This window comes from Lineus longissimus, chromosome 4 (genome assembly GCF_910592395.1).
Source record: "Lineus longissimus chromosome 4, tnLinLong1.2, whole genome shotgun sequence".
In the NCBI taxonomy this organism is placed as follows: domain Eukaryota; kingdom Metazoa; phylum Nemertea; class Pilidiophora; order Heteronemertea; family Lineidae; genus Lineus; species Lineus longissimus.
Window position 1 is genome coordinate 9,795,426 of NC_088311.1, and position 23,313 is coordinate 9,818,738.

A 23,313-nucleotide genomic window follows, 5' to 3' on the forward strand; every position below is an offset into this window, starting at 1 on the left:
ATCTAGGGAATCGAATATGGACGTAAACTCAAGTGACTGTCATCTGAGTGATGTGGATTCATAGTGGTGATAAACCATTCAATGTAGAGGGATGTCCAAACATGAGTTATTAGTATTTTATGATTCTGTATTTATTGAAGGACTATTTTTATCAATTTATGTACTGTTCAACTTCTGTTGATTATTATTCACTTTCTGTTGGCACCAACGAAGGTGTCCTGTATAAGTGCCCGGTAAGTTGTAAGTGGTTTTAGTTGGTGCCCTTTCTGTTTGGCGTTGGTCTCAATCTGAGCTTCCACACTGATGACCTAACGGGGCTCAAGGTCATATTAACCCCCTTATGATTGATGTCTTCTGCATCACACTCGACCTACAGGACATCACAATCTTTGTCCTGGAGTTCATGCACGACCCCGGGCCAGCTGGCGCACAAGCAAACGCCACCAGACTCTCTAGAGAGTCCTGGTAACCAACCTCATACTCCTTTAGCGTTTATATCACCAAGTGTGTTGCATTGCAGGGCCTATGAAATTTAGTATCATTAGACCTTCTTGTGTCTTGGAAGCATGTGAATCATGGCAACACCTTACTATCCTTGAGCGTCATCGGTTTTCCCAACCTGGAAAAAAGTGGTAGGTGGGCAGGTGGGTAGGTGGTTTCAGACACTGCCGATATAACTTCATATTGATAACTTTACAAGAGTTGGGGCGGTTCTTTTGTTTGCCGTACCTCTGTTGGGTTTGCTTTAGCTCTGATTTGTTAGCGACTTGTTACATCCTCGATGTACACATTGAGGGATGTCAGAGTTCTTCTATTTAGTAAAAGGTGACGCCACCATCAGTTCATGAGTTCCTTTACGCGGGAAATACGAATGCGCACGTGTGGCCTTAGTTGTGTTGCATAGGAGGTATTAGATTTTTGAAAAAGGATGGCCCCCTGTGGTCCTGGTGTGTGTGGGGGGGGGGGTTGCCTTGGGCTTCTATTAGCCAGGATTCATACTGGTGATAAACCATTCAATGGGTACTCGGGTGAATGTGATCATCTAGGGAATCGAATATGGACGTAAACTCAAGTGACTGTCATCTGAGTGATGTGGATTCATAGTGGTGATAAACCATTCAATGTAGAGGGATGTCCAAACATGAGTTATTAGTATTTTATGATTCTGTATTTATTGAAGGACTATTTTTATCAATTTATGTACTGTTCAACTTCTGTTGATTATTATTCACTTTCTGTTGGCACCAACGAAGGTGTCCTGTATAAGTGCCCGGTAAGTTGTAAGTGGTTTTAGTTGGTGCCCTTTCTGTTTGGCGTTGGTCTCAATCTGAGCTTCCACACTGATGACCTAACGGGGCTCAAGGTCATATTAACCCCCTTATGATTGATGTCTTCTGCATCACACTCGACCTACAGGACATCACAATCTTTGTCCTGGAGTTCATGCACGTCCCCGGGCCAGCTGGCGCACAAGCAAACGCCACCAGACTCTCTAGAGAGTCCTGGTAACCAACCTCATACTCCTTTAGCGTTTATATCACCAAGTGTGTTGCATTGCAGGGCCTATGAAATTTAGTATCATTAGACCTTCTTGTGTCTTGGAAGCATGTGAATCATGGTAACACCTTACTATCCTTGAGCGTCATCGGTTTTCCCAACCTGGAAAAAAGTGGTAGGTGGGCAGGTGGGTAGGTGGTTTCAGACACTGCCGATATAACTTCATATTGATAACTTTACAAGAGTTGGGGCGGTTCTTTTGTTTGCCGTACCTCTGTTGGGTTTGCTTTAGCTCTGAATGGCCACCTCTCACTGCTGCAAAGTTATTCAGTGGTAAGTCCGACTATTCAGTGATGAACTCTGGGATTCTGTTGGGATTCATACTGGTGATCAAACAATTCAAACACAAAATACATCTGAACAGCAGTGGCGTTCTGTGGGCTTGGGATTCCTTCCTACACTCCGGACCATAGTGGACCGGCCTCATCCCTCACCCTATGAGACAGTATATGACGAAATATGGACTGCCAGGGGAGTCTTGTGATCCTTTTCATACTGCATCATAGGGTGTGGGAGAGACGAGGCTGGTCCACTGCCTCCTGCGTTTAATCAATGCAAGCCATCACAATCTTCTCAAGGGGAAATTTGGGGATTGTCTCCTCTTATAAGCCATCACAACTTTCTCGAGGGGAAATTTGGGGAGTGTCTCCGCGTGCAAGCTGTCACAACCTTCTCCAGGGAGTTGGAGGGGGGATGAGCGTATCTCAGTGCAAGCCGTCACAAACTTCCCCAGCTGGTATGCCAGGGGAAATTTTGGGATTGTCTCCGCATGCAAGCCGTCACAACCTTCTCCAGAGATTTTTTTTTGGGGGGGGGTCGAGTGAGCATATCTCAGTGCAAGCCGTCACAACCTTCTCCATGTATGCCAGGGGAAATTTTGGGAGTGTCTCTGCATGCAAGCCGTCACAACCTTCTCCAGAGATTTGGGGGGGGGGGGGGGGTCGAGTGAGTGTATCTCAGTGCAAGCCGTCACAACCTTCTCCAGGTATGCCAGGGGTAATTTTGGGGAATGTCGCTCAAGTGCAAGCCATCACAACCTACTCCAGGGAGTTGGGGAGCGTCTTTCAGTGCAAGCCATCACAATCTCATGTCCAGGGAGTTGGGGATAAGATACAGTATCTCTCAGTGCAAGCAGTCACAACCCAATCCAGGGAGTTGGGCAGAACGCTGTCACAACCATATCCAGGGAGTAGGGAAGAGCTTCTCTCAGTGCAAGACTTTACAACTTCCAGGGAGTTTTGGGGGATGTCCCAGTGCAGTCAATTACAAATATCTCCAGGGATTCGGGGATGAGCGTCTCTGAATGCAAGTCACAACCTTCTCATGGGCCGGGAGTTAGGGCGCTCGATCTCGCAGTGCAAGCTGTCACAACCTTCTCCAGGGTGGGGAGAGTCTCAGTGCAAGCAAGCTATCACAACCTTCTCCAGGGGGAATTGAGGCAGTGTACACGAGTGCAAGCCGTCACAACCTTCAGGGGGAGTTGGGGAGATTGTCTCTTGTTGCAAGTACGTACACCACCTGGCACCAAGCTCTGTTATGATGCGACCTCGTCTTTTCCAATGGTCCAACATAGAAAATCATTTATGGAAGCAGATTTCTGGCAACAACGGAATTACTGACTTTATACTCCCTCGTTGAAAGTAACCAAGTATGGTAATATTGTCATAATCAGATCAGTCTCTGTATCAACTCTAGCACTTACACTGTGCCATGTTTTAGCTGCAGCAGTTTCGGTGTTACAGTACACATCCGTCCGAGTTGGTACAAAATATGATAGCAGTCAAAAGCACTTTTTAATATTTTTATTTCGAGATGTTTTTAGAATAGGAATTGATCCCATACTCTTGGTATTGACAGTCTCATCAAACAACACTCTGATGGAGCTGTCATTGCCCCCCAAAAGCTTGACAAGATGCCTTGGTTTTCCCCAACATTCAGCTCCACCTTTACGGTGTTTGGTGAGTGAACCAATATTTTCCAATTTGCAATCAGTTCCTTAAACAGTAATAACTTTTTAAAATCCCAACCCACAAACCTCAACAACACATCGTTTCACCAGTTTTTTACTATATATTTAAGTTGTAAATATTACATTAATTATTTAAGTATAAAAGCAATCTTCATTGGACAATGAGATGAGGAATGAAGTGTCTTTTCCAGCCACATGTCTCGTTGTTGGTGACGTCTTAGATGGTGTCAGCTCAATCTTGAAAAGTTAACCAGCCTGAATCTCGTTCATGGCGGACAGATGGTCATTACCTGAAAAAGACAGGAGTGCAAAAGGTAGAAATTATTGCATTAGTCAAGGTCTCGGAGTGAATGAAAGTCACATCCATTTTCTGATGACACACCCGAACGATACAACCGTATTGCATGGGGACAAGATTTTAGCTAATAGAACAGCCAGATCTTTTGTGACTGGTGAAACTAGGGTGAGCACTCCTCACCAATTTGGAAGATGTTTCTTACTTAACCAGTGCGAAATTTTCCAGGCCTAACTCTATTCATACTTACAGTGAATGAGCAATAACCAATCTTCCTTAATCGTTCTTCTTTGGGTTGTTGACAGAGACGTAATGGTACAAGACCACTAGCAGGAATAGTGACACTCCAAGAACATTGGCAAAGACAGCCAGCTGAATATCGGTGATCATCTGCAACAATAAGACAGAGACATCAATGTCACCCTGGAGAATCCATTCCCCCATGTTATCAAGAAGGTTATCTTAATCTTTTGTATTCAAGGCAGGCCTTCCAACTGCCCAAAGGCCCACACTCAGAACAGGTGCAAAGGCAGACCTTGGACAATCAATGTCATGCGCCTGCACCTAGTCCGAGACCCCTTGGTGAAACACATGACTGGTCAATGCCCAAAGAAACTTCTTCGAAAAGGTCAGAGCTAATTGACAAAATGGTTACCGGTAGGCGGTATCATATCATGTTACTGTTCATGTATTAGCCTCTCAGGCCCCTGACCGCCTGACGACCCTCATCCTTAGTGTAGTGCACGAGTAGTAGTCTTAAAACTTAAGACGATAAAAGAAAAAAATTCTTTTACCGTCTTAACTCTCTCATCAGCGGCCATTACTCAGAAAAAACGTATTCATATCAGTACGTAATAAACACAGTGCATGCGCTTAAACCATGACAAGAATTGCTTTTAAAACACTACCATGTTAACAAGTACCCTTTGCGGTTGATGAAAAACATATTTTAAAGCCAAATCGATAGACAGAAATTAGTTAAAATCTCAAGAGAATTTGGAGGCCGTTTCGAAACCAACTTGATTTCGAAGACGGCTCGTTTCAGACAGTCTAAAAATAGGTTTAGAGATTACATCTCCTCGCGAAAACATGTCATTGCATGTTACATGTGTAAACCGCTGACAACAACGGCGCCATTTTGTGCAAAATGGCACACTTTTTAACATCATCAAAATTGCCGTGACGGAAAAAGAGCATCAAGATATATTTTTTTATCTTTCTGAAATTACAAAAGAATATTTTCAATCACAAATGGAATGACCCTATTGAGAAATTTGATGTAATTTTTGTTTTTATTCAATCGTTATCGGTCACCTCCTCACATATTGCTGCCAGGGGTGAAAGACTTGGGTAAAGAACGACTCTCTGGTGAGGAGATTGATTACTGCACGTGACAATAATATTGACGGTTAAAGATGCGGGCTTTGCGATTTTCTCGTCAATAATGTCTAAATATGACTTTATTTCTTAGTTGATTTCGAATTTGGTGCATATAAACACTGTACAGTTACATAAAGAATACATTAATTTGGTAGATTTTGTAGATAATTACATGTTCACTTTTTATAAAATTTGCACATAGTCGTACCGTAGCGTTTTTCCGGGTTCTTTGATATGCAAATGTACATTTCCACGTGCTTTCATCTACGTGGTATTTCTGATATCCGGAACGACTTTACAATCCCCGATCACACCCCAAAAAAAGGTCATCGGTTGACTAACGAAGCACCACTGTTCAATGGATTTATAGTTGAATGCGATCAAACTACGTCATTTCCGATCGGGGATTGTAAATTTTAACCCTGATATCCTTGCATCGACGTATATGTTCCGCGCTAATTATCGATCGGCGCTATCTTAAGATTGTGCTGCGCGTTTTACCGATCCTATGATTGCGCGGCCATCTCGAGATCGCGCAAGGCCGGTCCTGTGCGTTTTTAGGATCTGCGCTTTTTTCAGATCCGAGTTTATAGTCATTACATGTCGATTCGGTGGTGGATTTTTTACATTATTATTGACGGCAATATTGAATTTTTGCTACACCACTACCTACCCATCTGTGAGGCGCTTATAGTTGGAAATAATATAAAATATAGCAATAGAATTTTGTTCCGAATCATGAATATTTGAATACTAGAATGACACAATGCACACTTTTTGGCATTGAATTAGGACACCTCTGAATTCAAGGGCAGTATGAGTAGCCCATTTCTCAGTCCCAAGGGAAGGGTGTCAATAAAGATGTTCAAACTGTAGTAGCAGGTCAATTGTTGTTCCAATATCCACAAAATTTTTGACGAGACAGCCACCCATATCATGACCGACGACCATGACCTATGCAAATTAAATTAGAATCGTCATATATTCACTCATAAGAATACTCATAAGAATATTTGGATACACTCCAGGCCCTACAGATAGAAGTCCGTGCAGCACAATCTTACGACCAGCACAGCATAGGCCTAAACCGCCTTGCGCAATCTCGAGATGGCCGCGCAATCATAGGATCGGTAAAACGCGCAGCGCGATCTTAAGATAGCGCAGATCGGCAAATTGCGCGGAACATATATATGGCGTAAATCCGATTGTCTCAGCCAATATACCTCGATGGTTCATTCGACTACACAAGTAGGAGATTTTTTTATGCCAATAACGTCGATGGTTCATTCGGCTACACGACACGAGTAGGAGATTTTTTTTATGCATCTTTTTATTTTTGTAAAATTGAATGAAATTTTAAGTGTCTCGAATTCTTACGCATTTGGGTAGCCTGTGTATACCGTGTTGTGTATGTATTTCCAAGTGAGTGCATGAGTGTGCTATGAATACAATGCAGTGCATGGTGACGGTCATCATGGTCAGTGCATACACTGTCACTGTGTGTAATGCACAGCCACAAAATCTGCAATGTACCGTCGGAGTTTTAGAGGTCAGCGCTTGATACAGCCTAAATCAAACATAATCTACACAATCTTTGAATCAATTACAAGGACAGGAGCGAAAAGAATTTCATAAGATCAAAACGAACCTTGGTATTTTGATGATTTTACGAAAACCGGTGAAATTTACTTTTCATTTGTGTACGTGTCGAAAATGGCGACTTTCGTGGTCACATGACTGTAACGTGACATCAATTTCACCAGAAACCAATCAGCTTCGCATATTGTTCGTCACATGATTTCTTCATTGCGGACAAAGAGTTTGGCGGGAATGGTTACTACAAAGAAAACGTGGTCTTTGTTTGTGTTTTGAAGTCGCTAACAACAGGATGCACATTCACACAGTCATTGACGCTTGTTCTGCTTATGGGATTAATGAGAAACGGCAAATAAGCACTTGTCAATTCCATATAGGCCCTTGCAAATCTTTGGATACATTTTTATTTGTCAAGTCATTCATTGATCAGTTGTAAAATGGGCTGAACCCGATAAATGATTACTTCCGGGTTCTGATGGCTTCATTGTTGATGGATATCACCATGGAGAAACTACCAATAAGCATTACCATGAGAGGACCTCGAGAATTTACAACGCAATGGATTATCTTTTCAGGAGATAACATACAGTAAGTTATACACGTTTACTCTAAATTATTTGTATGATATGTAATTTTCAGGGTCTTGTCCAAGGTCCAGACACAGACAGATAAGGGCTGTGCCACAGGCACAATGACCTTTGTTTATCCTGATCATAAAGTCTAAATATCTCAGAACTGGCAGCTCAGAACGTGCTGTAACTTACATCACTTATGCTTTATGTATGTGAGTAACTTCTAGAAAAATTTCAACATTTCTAATGGATTTTTCAGGATTTTTTCATTCATGACTTATTTCTAAGATCCAGGGCCATGGTCTGATACTGATGCTGAGTCTAATTATAGCCTCTTTGTTTTATGGTTTGATAATAATGGATGCATTGGCAATATCCTTATAAATATTTGATAATTACTAACCATGACTGATGTTTGTTCTTGTTGGCTGTTACTTCTTGAGACAAGTTTATTAAATTCTAATGCCAATTGTGTACCTGCAGAACAACTGATTGGTGAAAGTAATGACTATGACTATGACAGGTAATGACTATAACTATGACAGGTTATCTCTTTGTCCTTGGTCCATCATGTTATTCATTGCCTCCTATTTTGGCTCTTCTTGTAATGTTTTTAGAATCTTTGGTTTGCAGGGACTAAATCTCTGTTTAAGTGTAAGTAGCCTGTAATATACTACAGTAGAACCTCTATTCAGGGTACCCTCGGGACTGACAAGTGCTGTCCTTAATAGAGAGGTGGATCCTGACTAGGAAGGTCAAATTGTATGGAAGCAATCAATTTGGGACCAAAACTAGTGTCCTTAATAGAGAGGTGTTCCTTAATAGAGAGGTGTCCGCTAAGGGAGGTTCCACTGTAGATATGTGTATGTTTCTCTAAAGTGTCATACTGCTTCTGTGGAAGGCTTTAGGATGAAATTGTGTATTGGGTGTTTTATGATGACATTAAATTGTCACAATTTTTAATTAGACTGTAAATTCAGGATGAACTGAGAAGACCTAGTGTAGATACTAGGACACAGAGGAGACACTGAGGGTTTTGGGCAGGGAACACTAAGGTGTTTGACTGGAAAGTACATGTAGGGGAGATGTGCCATCTACAGTCATGTAGTGTAAATTATTTGTTAAAATCGCATATGAAAATATCCCTTTGCAGTTAAGGCTCCAGCCACTGGAATAGCCTCAGTGAAACAGACTAACAAGCTTGTGTCAACACCTGAACACCCCATTGTCTGATTCAGTCAGAGAGTAAGACAAAGGACTCAAATGAATTGATCGGATTGTTGCTGCAGCTTCACACTCGACCTGGGCAATTCTTTGTCTGTTTACAGAGTGAGATTGTCATACAAAAAAAATCCCTACACCTCAGTTAGACCCAATTTTGTCACATCCTTGTTATTTTCAGCCGTATTACAGTATTTTGTCACTAGGCTGTCACATTCATGTCTTCACAATGTTGTCACCCACAACAAACCAGTAACATCCATATCTTGTCACAAAACTGCCAGTTTTTAGTCAAGACTGTCACACTCATGCCTTCTCTTGACATCCTTGAGACCGTTACATCTATTCCTTGTAACAAAGCTGTCACAACCAAGCCTGGCTATCACATCCATGTCTTGTTACAAGGTTGTCACATCCATGCCTTGTAACAAGGTTGTCACATCCACGCCTTGTAGCAAGGCTGTCACATCCACGCCTTGTAGCAAGGCTGTCACATCCATGTCTTGTAACAAGGTTGTCACATCAATGCCTTGTAACAAGGTTGTCACATCAATGCCTTGTAACAAGGCTGCTACATCCAAAGGCTGCTACATCCATGTCATGTAGCAAGGCTGTCAAATCCATGTCTTGTATTTGAAGGCTGCCTCATCCATGTCATGTAACAAAGCTGTCACACCCATGTATTGTAACAAGGCTGTCACACCCATGTCATGTAGCAAGGCTGTCACATCCGTGTCTTATGTTAAGGCTGCCCAATCCATGACGTCATGTAACAAAGCTGTCATACCAATCTCTTGTGTAAAGGTTGCCCCATCCATGTCTTTAACAAGGCTGTCACATCCATGCCTTGTAAGGCTGTTTATACATCCATGCTTTGTAACAATGCTGTCACACCTGATGCCTTGTTACAAGGTTGTCACAACCATGCCTTGTAGCAAGGCTGTCACATCCATGTCTTTAACAAGGCTGTCACATCCATGCCTTGTAAGGCTGTTTATACATCCATGCTTTGTAAAAATGCTGTCACACCTGATGCCTTGTAACAAGGTTGTCACACCCATGTCTTGTAAAAAAGTTGTCACATCCTTGCCTTGTAAAAGGCTGTAACATCCATGTCTTTTAACCAGGTTGTCTTATCCATGCCTTGTAGCAAGGCTGTCACATCCATGTCTTGTAACAAGGTTGTCACATCCATGCCTTGTAACAAGGCTGTCACATCCATGTCTTGTAACATTAACAAGGTTGTCACACCCATGCCTTGTAACAAGGCTGTCACACCCATGCCTTGTAACAAGGCTGTCACATCCATGTCTTGTAACAAGATTGTCACACCCATGCCTTGTAACAAGGCTGTCACATCCATGTCTTGTAACAAGATTGTCACACCCATGCCTTGTAACAAGGCTGTCACATCCATGTCTTGTAACAAGATTGTCACACCCATGCCTTGTAACAAGGCTGTCACATCCATGTCTTGTAACAAGGTTGTCACACCCATGTCTTGTAACAAGGTTGTCACACCCATGCCTTGTAACAAGGCTGTCACATCAATGCCTTGTAACAAGGCTGTCACACCCATGTCTTGTAACAAGGTTGTCACACCCATGCCTTGTAACAAGGCTGTCACATCAATGCCTTGTAACAAGGCTGTCACATCCATGACTTGTAACAAGGTTGTCACACCCATGCCTTGTAACAAGGCTGTCACATCAATGCCTTGTAACAAGGCTGTTACATCCATGTCTTGTAACAATGTTGTCTTATCCATGCCTTGTAACAAGGTTGTCACACCCATACCTTGTAGCAAGGCTGTCACACCCATGTTTTGTTTTAAGGCTGCCCAATCCATGTCTTGTAACAAGGTTGTCTTATCCATGCCTTGTAACAAGGCTGCTACATCCTTGCCTTGTAGCAAGGCTGTCACATCCATACCTTGTGTTAAGGCTGCCCCATCCATGTCATGTAACAAAGCTGTCACAACCATCTCTTGTGTCAAGGTCGCCCCAACCATGTCTTTAACAAGGCTGTCACATTCATGCCTTGTAAGGCTGTTTATACATCCATGTTTGATAACAAGGCTGTCACAACCGATGCCTTGTAACAAGACTGTCACATCCATGTCTTGTAACAAGGTTGTCACATCCATGCCTTGTAACAAACCTGTCACACCCATGTATTGTAACAAGGCTGTCACACCCATGTCCTGTAGCAAGGCTGTCACATCCATGTCTTGTATTTTAAGGCTGCTTCATCCATGTCATGAAACAAAGCTGTCATACCAATCTCTTGTTTAAAGGTTGCCCCATCCATGTCTTTAACAAGGCTGTCACATCCATGCCTTGTAAGGCTGTTTATACATCCATGCTTTGCTACAAGGCTGTCACAACCAATGCCTTGTAACAAGACTGTCACATCCATGTCTTGTAACAAGACTGTCACACCCATGCCTTGTAACAAGGCTGTCACATCCATGTCTTGTAACAAGGCTGTCACATCCATGCCTTGTAACAAGGTTGTCACATCCATGCCTTGTAACAAGGTTGTCACACCCATGCCTTGTAGCAAGGTTGTCACATCCATGTTTTGTTTTAAGGCTGCCCAATCCATGTCATGTAACAAAGCTGTCACACCCATCTCTTGTGTCAAGGTTGCCCCAACTTGTCTTTAACAAGGCTGTCACATCAATGCCTTGTAACAAGGCTGTTAGATCCATGTCTTGTAAGGCTGTTTATACATCCATGCTTTGTAACAAGGCTGTCACATCCATGTATTGTAACAAGACTGTCACATCCATGTCTTGTAACAAGGTTGTCACATCCATGTCTTAAAACAAGGCTGTTAAAATCATTCCCTGTAATGAGGTTGTCGAATCCATGCCTTGTAACAAGGCTGTTAAATCCATGTGTTGGAAGGTTGTAACATACATTCCTTGTAACAAGGCTACCTCATCCATTTCTTTTGATGTACCAAGGCTATTACATCAATGTGTCTTGAAAAGGCTGTCACATCCATGTCTTCTAACGAGCTGTCACTCGAATGCCTTGATAGAAGGCTGTCACATCCATGTCTTGTTACAAAGCTGTCGCATAGATGTCTTGTAACAAGACAGTAATGTACATGTCTTGTAACAAGGCTGTCACATCCATGCCTTGTAACAAAGCTGTCACTTAAACATGCTTTGAAAGAAGGTAGTCACATCAATGTCTTGTTTGTTACAAGCTGTATCACGTTAGGCCTACATGCATATATAAAATCAAGGAAGGCTGCCACGTCCCTGTCTACAAAAGGATGTGACGGCCTTGTTGCAGCCATTACATTCCGTGTTTCGGCCCATCCATACCTGGTACTAACAAGGCTGTCACATCGTTAGATCTGTGTCTTGTATTGTAACAGGACTGACGCACCTATGTCTTGTAAAAATTCTGTCACATTCATTAGTCTAGGCGCATTACTGTTACATCCACGCCTCGTAACAAGGCTGTCATATCCATGCTTTGCACAAGACATAGTGTGACAGCCTTGATAAAAGACATGAATGTGACAGCCTTGATTGATGAAAGACATGGATGTGACAGTCTTGTTACGAGGATTCTTTGCACGTTTAGGATAGATGGCAACACTGGTGAGCACTGCTCCTTCAGAACTTGACAGATCCCGAAGTATTGACATTTGTTCAGCAAATTTAGGATAGCTGGCAGCACTGGTAATTCAGTTCTGAACCACATGGCGTTTGAATATTCACGGGGTTGAGGTTTTTCTAAATGAGTAATAGTATCAGTACATTGTACTCTATGTTTTTTTCTGCCTGGGATTTCACTGAAGTCCCACTGCGATCCCATTGAAATTCCACTGAGATCCCATTGAAATTCCACTGGGAACACATTGAAATTCTACTGGGATCTAAGTGAAATGGTTGAATCATAGAATATTTTGATATGAACTTCAAGGTTTGATGACTCTCAGAGCTGCCAATAAGTTTTTTAACGGAAAAAAAGAAAAGGGGAAAAAGTTTTCTTCACATATTGCAGGAAAAAGATTTTTTGGAAAATGCCTCTCAAGTTGGATATCACAGCAACTGCGATCCCACGGGAACTTCAGTGTATCCAGTGAGTGGCATACATTGCCACTGGGACTTTCACATCCCACTTAGATCCAAGTCTCCCTTTTCAGTCGGGAGAAAACCTGGCATGCCCGGTGGTTGCAACAGTTCTCTTCACATTAGTTCAACAAAATAAGGATAGCTGGCAGCACCAGTCATTCATGTCATCGCTGTGCCTGTGGAGCAAATATTTGCCCCAAGTTATTCATGGGTCTATCACGATTGGCATGAACCCCATCAAAGACACTTTTTCTACTACGCCCAATCAATACCAAGATGATTTTAAAACCTTTTTTAAACTGGACACTTCAAAACATACAAGAGAACCTCTCTAAAGGGACTAAAAATTGATGTCCTTAGGAGGTGTCCTGATTAGGGTGGTCAAATTGAATTGAATTTACCGATTTGGGATAAAAAATCCTTGATAGAGAGGGTGTCCTGTCAACAGAGGTGTCCGCTATGAAGGAGGCTCTACTGTTTTGTATTATCTACTCCTAAAAACTATAAAAGTTGTGTGAAGATGTTGCATACTCCAAGTATTTTTTCTTGTCTCTTGCAATACTATTTATTGGAGGAGGACTATACTATTCAGGCATTTACATGAAAACTTTGGTGGATGTATTTCATTCTACAGGCTGGCCCAAAAAACTTTTACCTCACACAATGGATACACAATAAAATTCTATTGTGTAAGGGAAAAGTTTACCGAGTCAAAAACATTGCAGGTCCACAAGTTCATGATTTAGTTTCTTTCATTTAGGCCAGGTGACAGCAGTCAGCACGGAGCGCCAAGTATTGACACTAGTTCAGCGAAATTAGGATAGCTGGCAGCACCGGTAGTTCAAGCCGGGATCACATGTTTTATGAACCGACTCGTGAGGATTGAGGAAAACAGCTCTCAATTACATGTATTGGTTTTTCAAGTTAGGAGACTTTGGTTCTCCTTGATCTGTTTGTGAGTCTACGGGCTTTGGAGAAGCTTTGATCCCGTCTCATTTCATGCGCTAGATTCCAGCACAGAAGTTAAGCTTAGGAAGAAGCCAAAATGATGCTGCATAGTGTCAATGGTCCTAAACCGGTTTATTAAGGAGTTGTCCATAGTACACTTACCTGGCACCTCTCTATGACACCCTTGGGACACGACAAGTACTCTCCTTTAATAGTCCTTATTAGAGTAGGTCAAATTTAGACCAAAACTACAATGTATTGTCCATGATAGAGAGGTGTCTGCTAAGGGAGGTTCCACTGCAGTAGTATTTTTCAAATTTCAAGTTATAAATCTCGGTCCCAGAAGGACTGTTTTCTTCAGCTAAGACATAAACATGCATGTTGTCGTTGATGAAGAAAAAAGGCGTTTTTCCATTCTGGCTATATGCTACTATTACTACAGCGACAAGGGGTTAACATTTTGTAGTATTGTATTCTATTATGTTATCTGTCCCAGTCTGGGGTATCTTCTACAAAAATATTGCCATTACAAATTCATGTCAGCTGGGTTGTTGTTTTTAGGTTTCAGTCCACTCAGTTACCCTGTGTACCTATTTGTTCTCAGCTCAGGTGACAATGACCGAGACAATTTTCTCACTGTGACTGAAACGCTGTGCAAACGAGCAATTTTTGTCACGGCAACCTGCGATTATCATTGCTGCAATGTGCAACAAAAAGATTACGTCTGTGGGTAAAAGTGGAAATTTCTGGGTTAATATTCATTGCAAGATAGCTGTGTTCACCGATTCTAGTCCTAGGCACGCTGCAGCGATTTTTATTGCATGTGATCAGGATTGCAGGTCACGTCACGGTAACAAAAGTCACTCGCTAATATTCGAATACACTACTACTTTTGGTCATCAAATTGGCTAGGTCAGTTGCAGGGGTAAAAATTGTACTGCAGGTAACTTGCCCCAAAGTTTGGTGTTTTTTGGCCTCTCATCTGTTTCAATTTGACTGAGAATGAGGATTTTGGAGTGAATTGGAAAAAAAACTAGCTCAAGGCGTATCTTGTTTTTCGCCATTTTGTATTTTTCGGAATGTGGGCGGCCCCAGTGTTACTTCTTGCACTGGCTCAAATGGTGTACATCACAATATGCTGAGAATTCAACGAAAGTGTCGCGCCATTTGGTGCGGATTCGCTTGGACAGTTTTGTTGTATTGCGGTTGCAGCTGCATGAAATGTATTCAGTGATGATATATATATTCATTCAGTCATTTCATATTCATAATGCTCTGAATGAGAGACACATATGTTGTTTTGGTGAGCCAAGCAATCATTTATATGAATTATACAATGATAAAAAATATTTGAGAGTTGGCGAGATACCGCTGACTTCTGCTATTCTATGGACAGACATGTTGCAGTCGGCAGATGTGCTAGTGCCATTGACTGCGAATATAAAATTGGCTTGATAAGCATGTCAATTCTATGTATATCATACATGTATTTTATATGCGGGAATTTGAATTGAATATGAAATATTACTTTATTTTTTCATAATGCTGAGCTAGAATTCTCTAGCTGGTGATAATATCTAAAAGCTGTTCTTATTATAATTTGTCGAGGAGGTGATATCCATTATTTCATGATATCAACCCTATCGCTGCGGCTGCCATTTTTCGGCCACTGTCACCATGAGCTGATTGGGACAGCCGGTGATGGACAGTGGAGCATACTTTTATCGGAACTGACAAATTATTCAAAAGTTTCACCATCTATTAGGATGAAACTAATTATCCCCGAGTGCATTTGGCATGTTTAGAGAGGGTGTGCAATGCTAGTGTAGTTTAGATGGGGATGCCGTGCTGTGCACATCACCCGCACAATAGCGGACCATGTACATGACGTGCTATGCACGTCATCTGCAGCGTATTAAAGGGTTAAGAGCAACTTTCTATCTGATACTCAGTCGACCATTCAGGACCTTGAATTTTTATCCTTATGTCGATTGGATTTCAAGTTCATATTTCCCACACTCAGATTGCCGTACCTGATATCAGCACTGCCGGTTTATTGGACAATTACAGTTGAATTAGGTGAATTATTTCCTGAAGAAAAACATTTCAAGTAGTAGCATGGAAAACTAGAAGTCTCATTATTGTTACAATTGTTACAGTTGGTAAATTGTGAAACAGAAAGTTTGATACTAAACCAACACTCATGGTTTGGATGAAACTTGGTCATCTTTTGGACAGGCCATGATTTTAAGTTACTTTATATGAGAATTGTTTTGAAGTAACAAGAAATATAAAAACTATGCTCTTTATCAGCAATCAAGAAAGCATTCCTAATTTTTGATAGGTTTCAAACATTACCACAAACATGATGTCTGAGGCTGATATCAATAAAATAAAATCACTTTGTTCAAGTACACTGACAACCTATACAAAAAGCTTAGAAATTCCACATAAATCATCCAACAGTTCAAAACTTTACCCAAGTTACGAACTTTTATAAATGTTCATCACATTTGCAAAAGAAAGGGTTAATGCCGATTATTGTACCTTCATTTCGTGTATAATGGATGGGCTTCATCTGTCCCCGGCCGAGCCCCACCTTGCCGATAGTCAAACACAAATTTGCATATCTTTTCTATCTCTAATATCAAAACTAACCATGCAGAAATATCTCTCGTGCTCGCGCGCTGATGAAATTTGCATGAAAAAGGCGCGTAAGTGTGCTGCGAACGTGACGAGAATGCGCAATCTTGTTAATGTATTTAGCATGGCATCTGATCATCGAGACATTAAAAATAATCTGCTCAACTTTTTCATCGAGTCTCTCGCTATGAAAATATTGTTAGACAATGTTTTTTCATTTTCATTCAAGAGGAGTTCTGTTCGATTTGAATTTTCTTACGTGTAGATCGTTGAATTACAACAATAATATAGTCGATGTTGTGAAAGAATAGCATGACGCCAATACCTGGTGGGTTTACTTTTTGTTAGGCACGTGTGTATGACCTCTTCTACGCCCTAACAGATGGACTCAAAATTTTGATTAATAAGCGTCCACTTCACAGGGTTATTATTTTGAGGACACACGTCTGTGAAATATTGTTGATTGCCGGATGCAATGCATGGCATGTGCATGCTGGTTGCGATGGCAATGATGATTATGTTTTCGTGTACATAATATATAGTCTTCAGGTTTCCCAAAGTACTAACTTGAGTTTTCTCGTGCTGAGGCGGTACAGAGTTTAGTCTTTGTTGTGTTGCAAGCGTGGATTCAAGGAGGGGGCACCTTACGCATGCCCCCATAATTCATGAAAATCTTTTACTTTGACCATGAATCTTTTGAACACATCAGAGATTTCAATGAGAAATGCAGTGCAAACCCCCTCTTCTTCTGGCTCCTGGATTCACCCCTGTGTAAGGTTCTAGTATGTACATTCATCTCTGAGGTATTGAAGGAGATGGGTCTCTATACAACCACACCTTGCCATCAGTATACAATTATAGGAAAGACGCACATTTTCCAGGTGGGAGATGACGATTTTTCTACCTTGGCAGTTCCTTCTCACTGTGCTCTTCTTTCTCTCACTAAAAGGGTTGCAGCTATTCATCATCTCTCTAAAGAGCTAAAAGGGTACGGAGACAGAATTGATGAGCCGATTCGTTGTTTGGATTTCACTGCATTCTTCAAGCCTTTTCAACTCCGCATCCTTACTCACAATTTTCTCACCCTGACAATACAGAATGGGGTCACAGTCTTAACCCCCCTGTAGCCCCTGAAGATGAAGCTATTGAATTCGCAGTTACAAGGGTCTTGGGACGTTTGACACAATTCACTGTCACCAAATAGACACTGTCGTGTAGGAAATGTTCTGACCATTCCGTCCAAGTAAAGACGAAATAGAGTTAGGCATTTTAATCATCTTTTTACTGCCTGTTAGTTTGTTGTGTAAATTGTTAAGTGTTGTGTGATTCTGGCGCTGAATGGTGCCAATCTTGACCGGGACCCCCAGATTCTGTTTCAGCACTTCCTGTGTTGTCCCCCCATATTGACCCGGAAATATCAGCGCCAAGTTTAGACCTGTTCCCAAAGCAGACCGTGGATTGTCACCTGGTTGTTTTGATGAATAAAAATGTCACCTTCCCCTTCTGTTGATTATCCGGTAAGCCGAGGGGTAGTTTGTGGGGACAAACAAGGATCAGGGGGTGCGGATCCATCCGTTTGTCTCCAGATATAGGACTTGACCTATCCACCTAGTAACATCGCAACAACAATCAGCTGTGAATTTTTCTCGACTATTTTTGGCCGAAGCAAATAAGCCTCAATTTCATGTCTGAGTACATTGAGGAATCTGATGGCCCTTTGGCTTTTGGTGGATTCATACATTCCGTTGACATAATAATGACCCTGGCCAGCCGGGCCCCTTTTACCATCAAAACTTATGTCACGGATGCCTTTAAAAAAGAACCTGAACTATCAACTCCTTTGAGGCTATTTTCACTCCTTGCTTTTGCTCCAATTCACAAAGGTCAAAAAGGGTAAAAAAACAGATCATGGCTCTGATCTTAATGAATTCTTGTTTACTGAAAGCACCAGGTCATTTCAACCTTATCTTCTGAATATTTGCTGGCATTGTTCATACCCAAACATTTTCTATCTGAATTTAAGGGTTGACCATACCACCACCATTTGGGCTGGAACTTGAAATCAAAGAGTGATGAAAACTCCTTTTAAAATGAAGCGAATATCAATTTCAAGGGTGGGAGTCAATTCTCTGGAAATGAAAGAACAGACTCCCACCCTTGAAATTGTCATTCTCTTCATTTTGATAGATTATTTGGCCACCTTAGGTGACTGATATACACAGTAAGAATGCTGGGTCCATCATTTTAGATTCAGCACTGAATATATTCCTCCTACAAGCGTGAATAGTTTCGAGGTTTGTATGATGTGGGAGACTCCTATTGGCAACTTTGTGTAACTTTATCTTGCCTACCTAGCTGCTGCCTACATGCTTCCCGAAATTGGTGGCTTGCATTGGAACTAACTTTTTCCCCCTTGTCCGTCATTAAAGGCATTCAAGTGTGTTGGTCAACCATGACTATCTTCTTTGTCCCTCCACCATAAGGCCTAGTTTCCCCTTATGACATCACTACTTCGGACACTCAGCGCCCAATTTCTGGAAAGGTGTATAGCCATTTTTAAGTTATCTTGCAAAATTGTTCAAAATTGCTGATGTGGTACAGTGTACATTGTAGTTGTGTATCAAATTGCACTAATTTATTGAGATAGCATTTCATGTATGTCAACATTGATGATGACAATCGGGTAGGCAGGGGGTTGGAAACAGTTGGATCTTGGGATGCTGTGCACTTATCTCCACTTTCTCTGGAGACAATTGACCTAATTAAAACTAGGAAAGGAAGTGCTATTGATCAGAGCATGGATTATTTCATCTCAAGTTTGCCGAAACGTGCTGTAAATCTTTGTAAAAAAAATGTACATGATGTTCATGGGTTTGATGCAATTGTCGATTGCACTGAGCGGTTTTACATTTCGTCTTGATTAGCCTGTTACTGTGGTGCAGTACGGCTCACCGAGTTCTTGTCACATTTTGAAAAAGATCTTGCGCAGAAATTATGTTGAAAAAAAAAGCCTTCTACAGTAGAATGCCCGGAGCAATATATTAGTTGTCACTTGTAATCAGCTAAGATTATATGCATAATGATGAAACTTGATCGTAGCATTGCGTGATGGGACGGGAGAGGAGGACATCCTTATGATAAGGCAGACGAAATCAATGTGTGTGCTGCTATAATGGTTGGCTGACATCAGAATATGACAAATTCAAAGATACAGTAATTGGCATAGTTTTTTCTCTCACAACATTTGACCTACATGTAATAGATTTGTGTAGGCCTATCATTCATTGTGGAGGTTGCTAATGTCTGCTGTCATGAAAAAAAATCATATGTGGCTTAAGCTGGGTTGTATGTTTGTTGTCAGCTATGGCCAATTCTTTTTGCAGGCCCCTCCCATGACCCATGTAGGAAAGTGGTTTTACTGTTCCTTCTTTCTAAACATAAAAGAGGGGCAGCTAAAAGTGTTGCCTGCCTTCTTCAGAACAACTAATGCATTTTCTATTACAGAATTAGGGTGCTAACTCTGTCCTTTTTCTCAGTTCACCCTACCATTTCTCTGGCTAATTTCCAAAATCCCTTTCAGATTTCTAGAAGAGACACCAGGTTGTCTCTGGTGATAATTATCACAGCTTGTCTAAAAAAAACCTCTCTCTTCATGTTCCTCATACTTTTAACCTAATGAATTTTTTAACGATACAAAAGTCTGACAAGTATAGGGTTGGTCAGGTGCTTTCCAAGAGAAGGCATAAAGACTTTGGAAAAAGTAGTCCAGAAAGAACATTAAGTTCGAAATTCATTATCGTCCAGGTGCGACAAATAACAGGCATTTGGTGATAAGGGGTGAATAACCTTGTTTATGTTCCATCAAAACGACAATAAAACACACTGGTGTTTCGAAAACAGGCCTATCTTTATATTCATGACCCATGGGCTGATTAGGACACCCCGCAAAGTAATGAAGGGGCCACAGAGTGAAAGAAAATAGTTTGCCATAGCGATTATCAGAGCAGAACCTAGGCCTATGTTGTGTACCCCCAGCAGGAAATTGATTGGGAAAGTTGACACAGATTGGCCTAATCAGGAAATGCCCTAATAGTTTTGGTAATTCGACCAACAATACTATCAAAATGCTTTCCCAATTAGAATACCTGAGTAAGCATATAAGGATTAAGGGCCTATGGGTTATTTACCTCTGTGTAAACTATTGCTTAATCATGGTGTAAGTTAAAACAGGCCTAGCAATGTCCTGGTAACAACAGAGAAAATATTTTGATAAAATCATGTTATTCTTGCTGTTAGAAAATGAGACACTTTCTATTTGGTTTGTTAATTGAATAGAGTTCATTTGAAATAGGCCTAATTTGGATAGGGATTTAGGCCCGGTCGTGTCTCGTTTGCTGAGAACCTAAATCAGGTCTTTAGAACCACATTAGTTGTTTATTATGTCGGTTTGCTCAAAGGATTCATCAAACTTTGAAATTATGTTACACTTTAGTGTTATTACCCGCTTAATCCAAAATATTCCGCGGTTGGACTCTGTCTGATCTCACAATCTTTCTGTGTCAGGGCATTTTCGACCCGTGTTTAAATATTGATTTCTTTTTAGTGACGAATTATCATTATTTATTCAGGCCTACTTAATTTCAGTATATTTTGTCAGCTCTTGATCTATTGTCAAGGGCGTTTTTTTGATTTCCTGGCAAAAATACAAACAGGTGTATCTACATTGGATCAATTCAGCATAATATTCATTTTATTTGCTGTTTCAATTTTTGTAGATATAAAATTCAATGCCACTTACATGCTAAACGCCGAAGACGATGAAAAGTGCTGTTCCAGCATGTGCTGCCACCTTTATCAATGGCAAACATTAGAACTAACAACTTAAGTCCCAAGAAAATGCTGTCAAAGCACTTATGAAGTTTACTGTCTTCAAGTATAGAGGGTGGTTCTGGTATTTCATCTTGGATGTATCAAAATATGTATCCTTACTCATTGCTACTCGATATCACTATGCCCTATGTGCTCATCTCCTTAAAGGCCAACTCCATTCATTCACAAATTTGAAATTGAAATTGAATTGAAAATTTCCAGTTGTGTAAATATGTACTGCATTTTGATTTCATCACTGCCATTTTGTAGACTGATATAAAATACTATAAATGTGAAGTTTCAACAAATTTGCCTAATAATGACTTGTTCATACTCATTTGCCATGTGTCTGGTGATTGGGAAATCAAAAACAAAAAAAAGGAATTGAGAAAAAGATATTTTGCTCAGTGCTGCTGGGGCAGCTGCCTGGTGTCTGCATGGGGCTGCCTGACCTTTTATAGTGCTCCCAGGTTCAGCTAATCACCCCCAACATGGTTGCTTCTAGAAGCTCATCCCCTGACAAACTGACATTATTGCAGATTTCATGATCATATATGCTACATGTATGACTCATTCCACTCCCATCCTTATCTCACAGTAACAAATGACTATATATCCTTTCGCCTTTCTTCAAATTGATTTTAATGTTTTTCTCTCATTCCAGGTCCAATGAGAACAAAAGTCCAATACATTACTTGATCAAAAGAAGAGGATTATATCAAAATTTCATATGTCATGTTATAGGAGCCATCTTTTAAGGTGAGTGACTCTATATTCATATCAATTTTGTAAGTACAGTATGTTGAACTCAGTTCAAACCAATAACATCATTTGTAATGCTGAAATTGCAGCTATTGCGCTTGAGACGAGATAGATGTGTACATGGTCCCGGGATGAATTGCCAATCAAATTACTCTTCTACACTTGCTGTCGAGTACATTCCAGTAAATCAGGAATTAGATGTTTATTTCCAGAAAGGGTAACACGTAATGGATGGTGCTGCCACCTGGTTTGTGTGGGACAAGTTGTGGTGTCTGGTAGGCTTGAATTTAAAAAGGGTAAATCTTGTCAAATTTCACCATATAATGTTTTAGCTGTTTTTGACAAATGACTGCGTCACTTTCTCATAAATCGGTAAGGTTTTTGAATCGAAATGCACATTTTCTAGAAATTGATGGTTTTAATCCGGCTCGGACGGCTCGCTTCGATGCCGTTGAAATTGCGACGACGTTTTCGTTGATGACGTCACAACATGAAAATTTTCGCGGTCGCGGTGGTTTACATTCGATTAAAACAGCGATTTTATAATAAATCTAATCAAAAATGGAAAATTTGAACTTTACATTTTTGATCAACAATTAAAAACGGACATATTTCCGCAAAGTTGTAAATCACATCATAGTATCACTTTAAATGCGTTCTCTGTTCGATCAAAAATTAAAAAGTCAAACTCGAATTTGAAAATTTCTAATTGTGTTAATGGGCTGAATATAAATTTCTACAATGCTGATGTGTAAACAGATTTACAAAATAATATTATTAATACCAAGTTTCAGCAGATTTGCATGCATAAAACGAACTACTCCACGGCATTTTGTGTATTTCTATTTTCCTGATCCATCAGTTAATACAATGAACACGTACAGTGAACCCTTTAATGCAAGTATCAATTCGTTTCTTGTACCCCCCCCCCCCCCCCCCCTCCTCAAGGGTAGTTGAGCTATCACCACTAATCTTTGCCGATGCTTGAGTAGTGTTTATATTTCCTTCAGTGAAAATTTGGCGAAGCTGGAAAGAATAAGGATGCTAATGTGTCGATGTCTTGTCGAACATACAGCCTTACCCAGTAACATTAGTCCGGTTACTTTATATGATGGTGACAACTGATATATTGTTGATGGTGATGTCTTGACTAAAGAAAAAGTAGCCTTGGTGAAAAAAGGGTGATGCTTGAGCTTTAAGATGTCGTTATAGGGTGATAAGGTGTCGTACCCTTGAGGAGGGGGGGTACAAGACACGAATTGATACTTGCATAAGTTTCGACTCATTTTAGGAGTGATCTAATTGACTGGGGATTTGACATTGCAGGAATAGGTTAATGATGCTTTTGATGGAACGTTATCATGTTTCCACTGGTTCTTTGGCAGAGAGGAAATAGGTTTCC

General features: G+C 40.8%; 1 long non-coding RNA gene across 1 annotated transcript in view; it reads left to right on the top strand.

The window, feature by feature from the left end:
• LOC135485873 (uncharacterized) overlaps positions 1-23,313 on the top strand; it is a 62,181-nt gene that overhangs the window by 14,829 nt on the left and 24,039 nt on the right. The window contains exon 2 of the long non-coding RNA XR_010446644.1: positions 21,814-21,908. This is a non-coding gene — a long non-coding RNA (uncharacterized LOC135485873). The remainder of the gene's footprint in view (positions 1-21,813; positions 21,909-23,313) is intronic.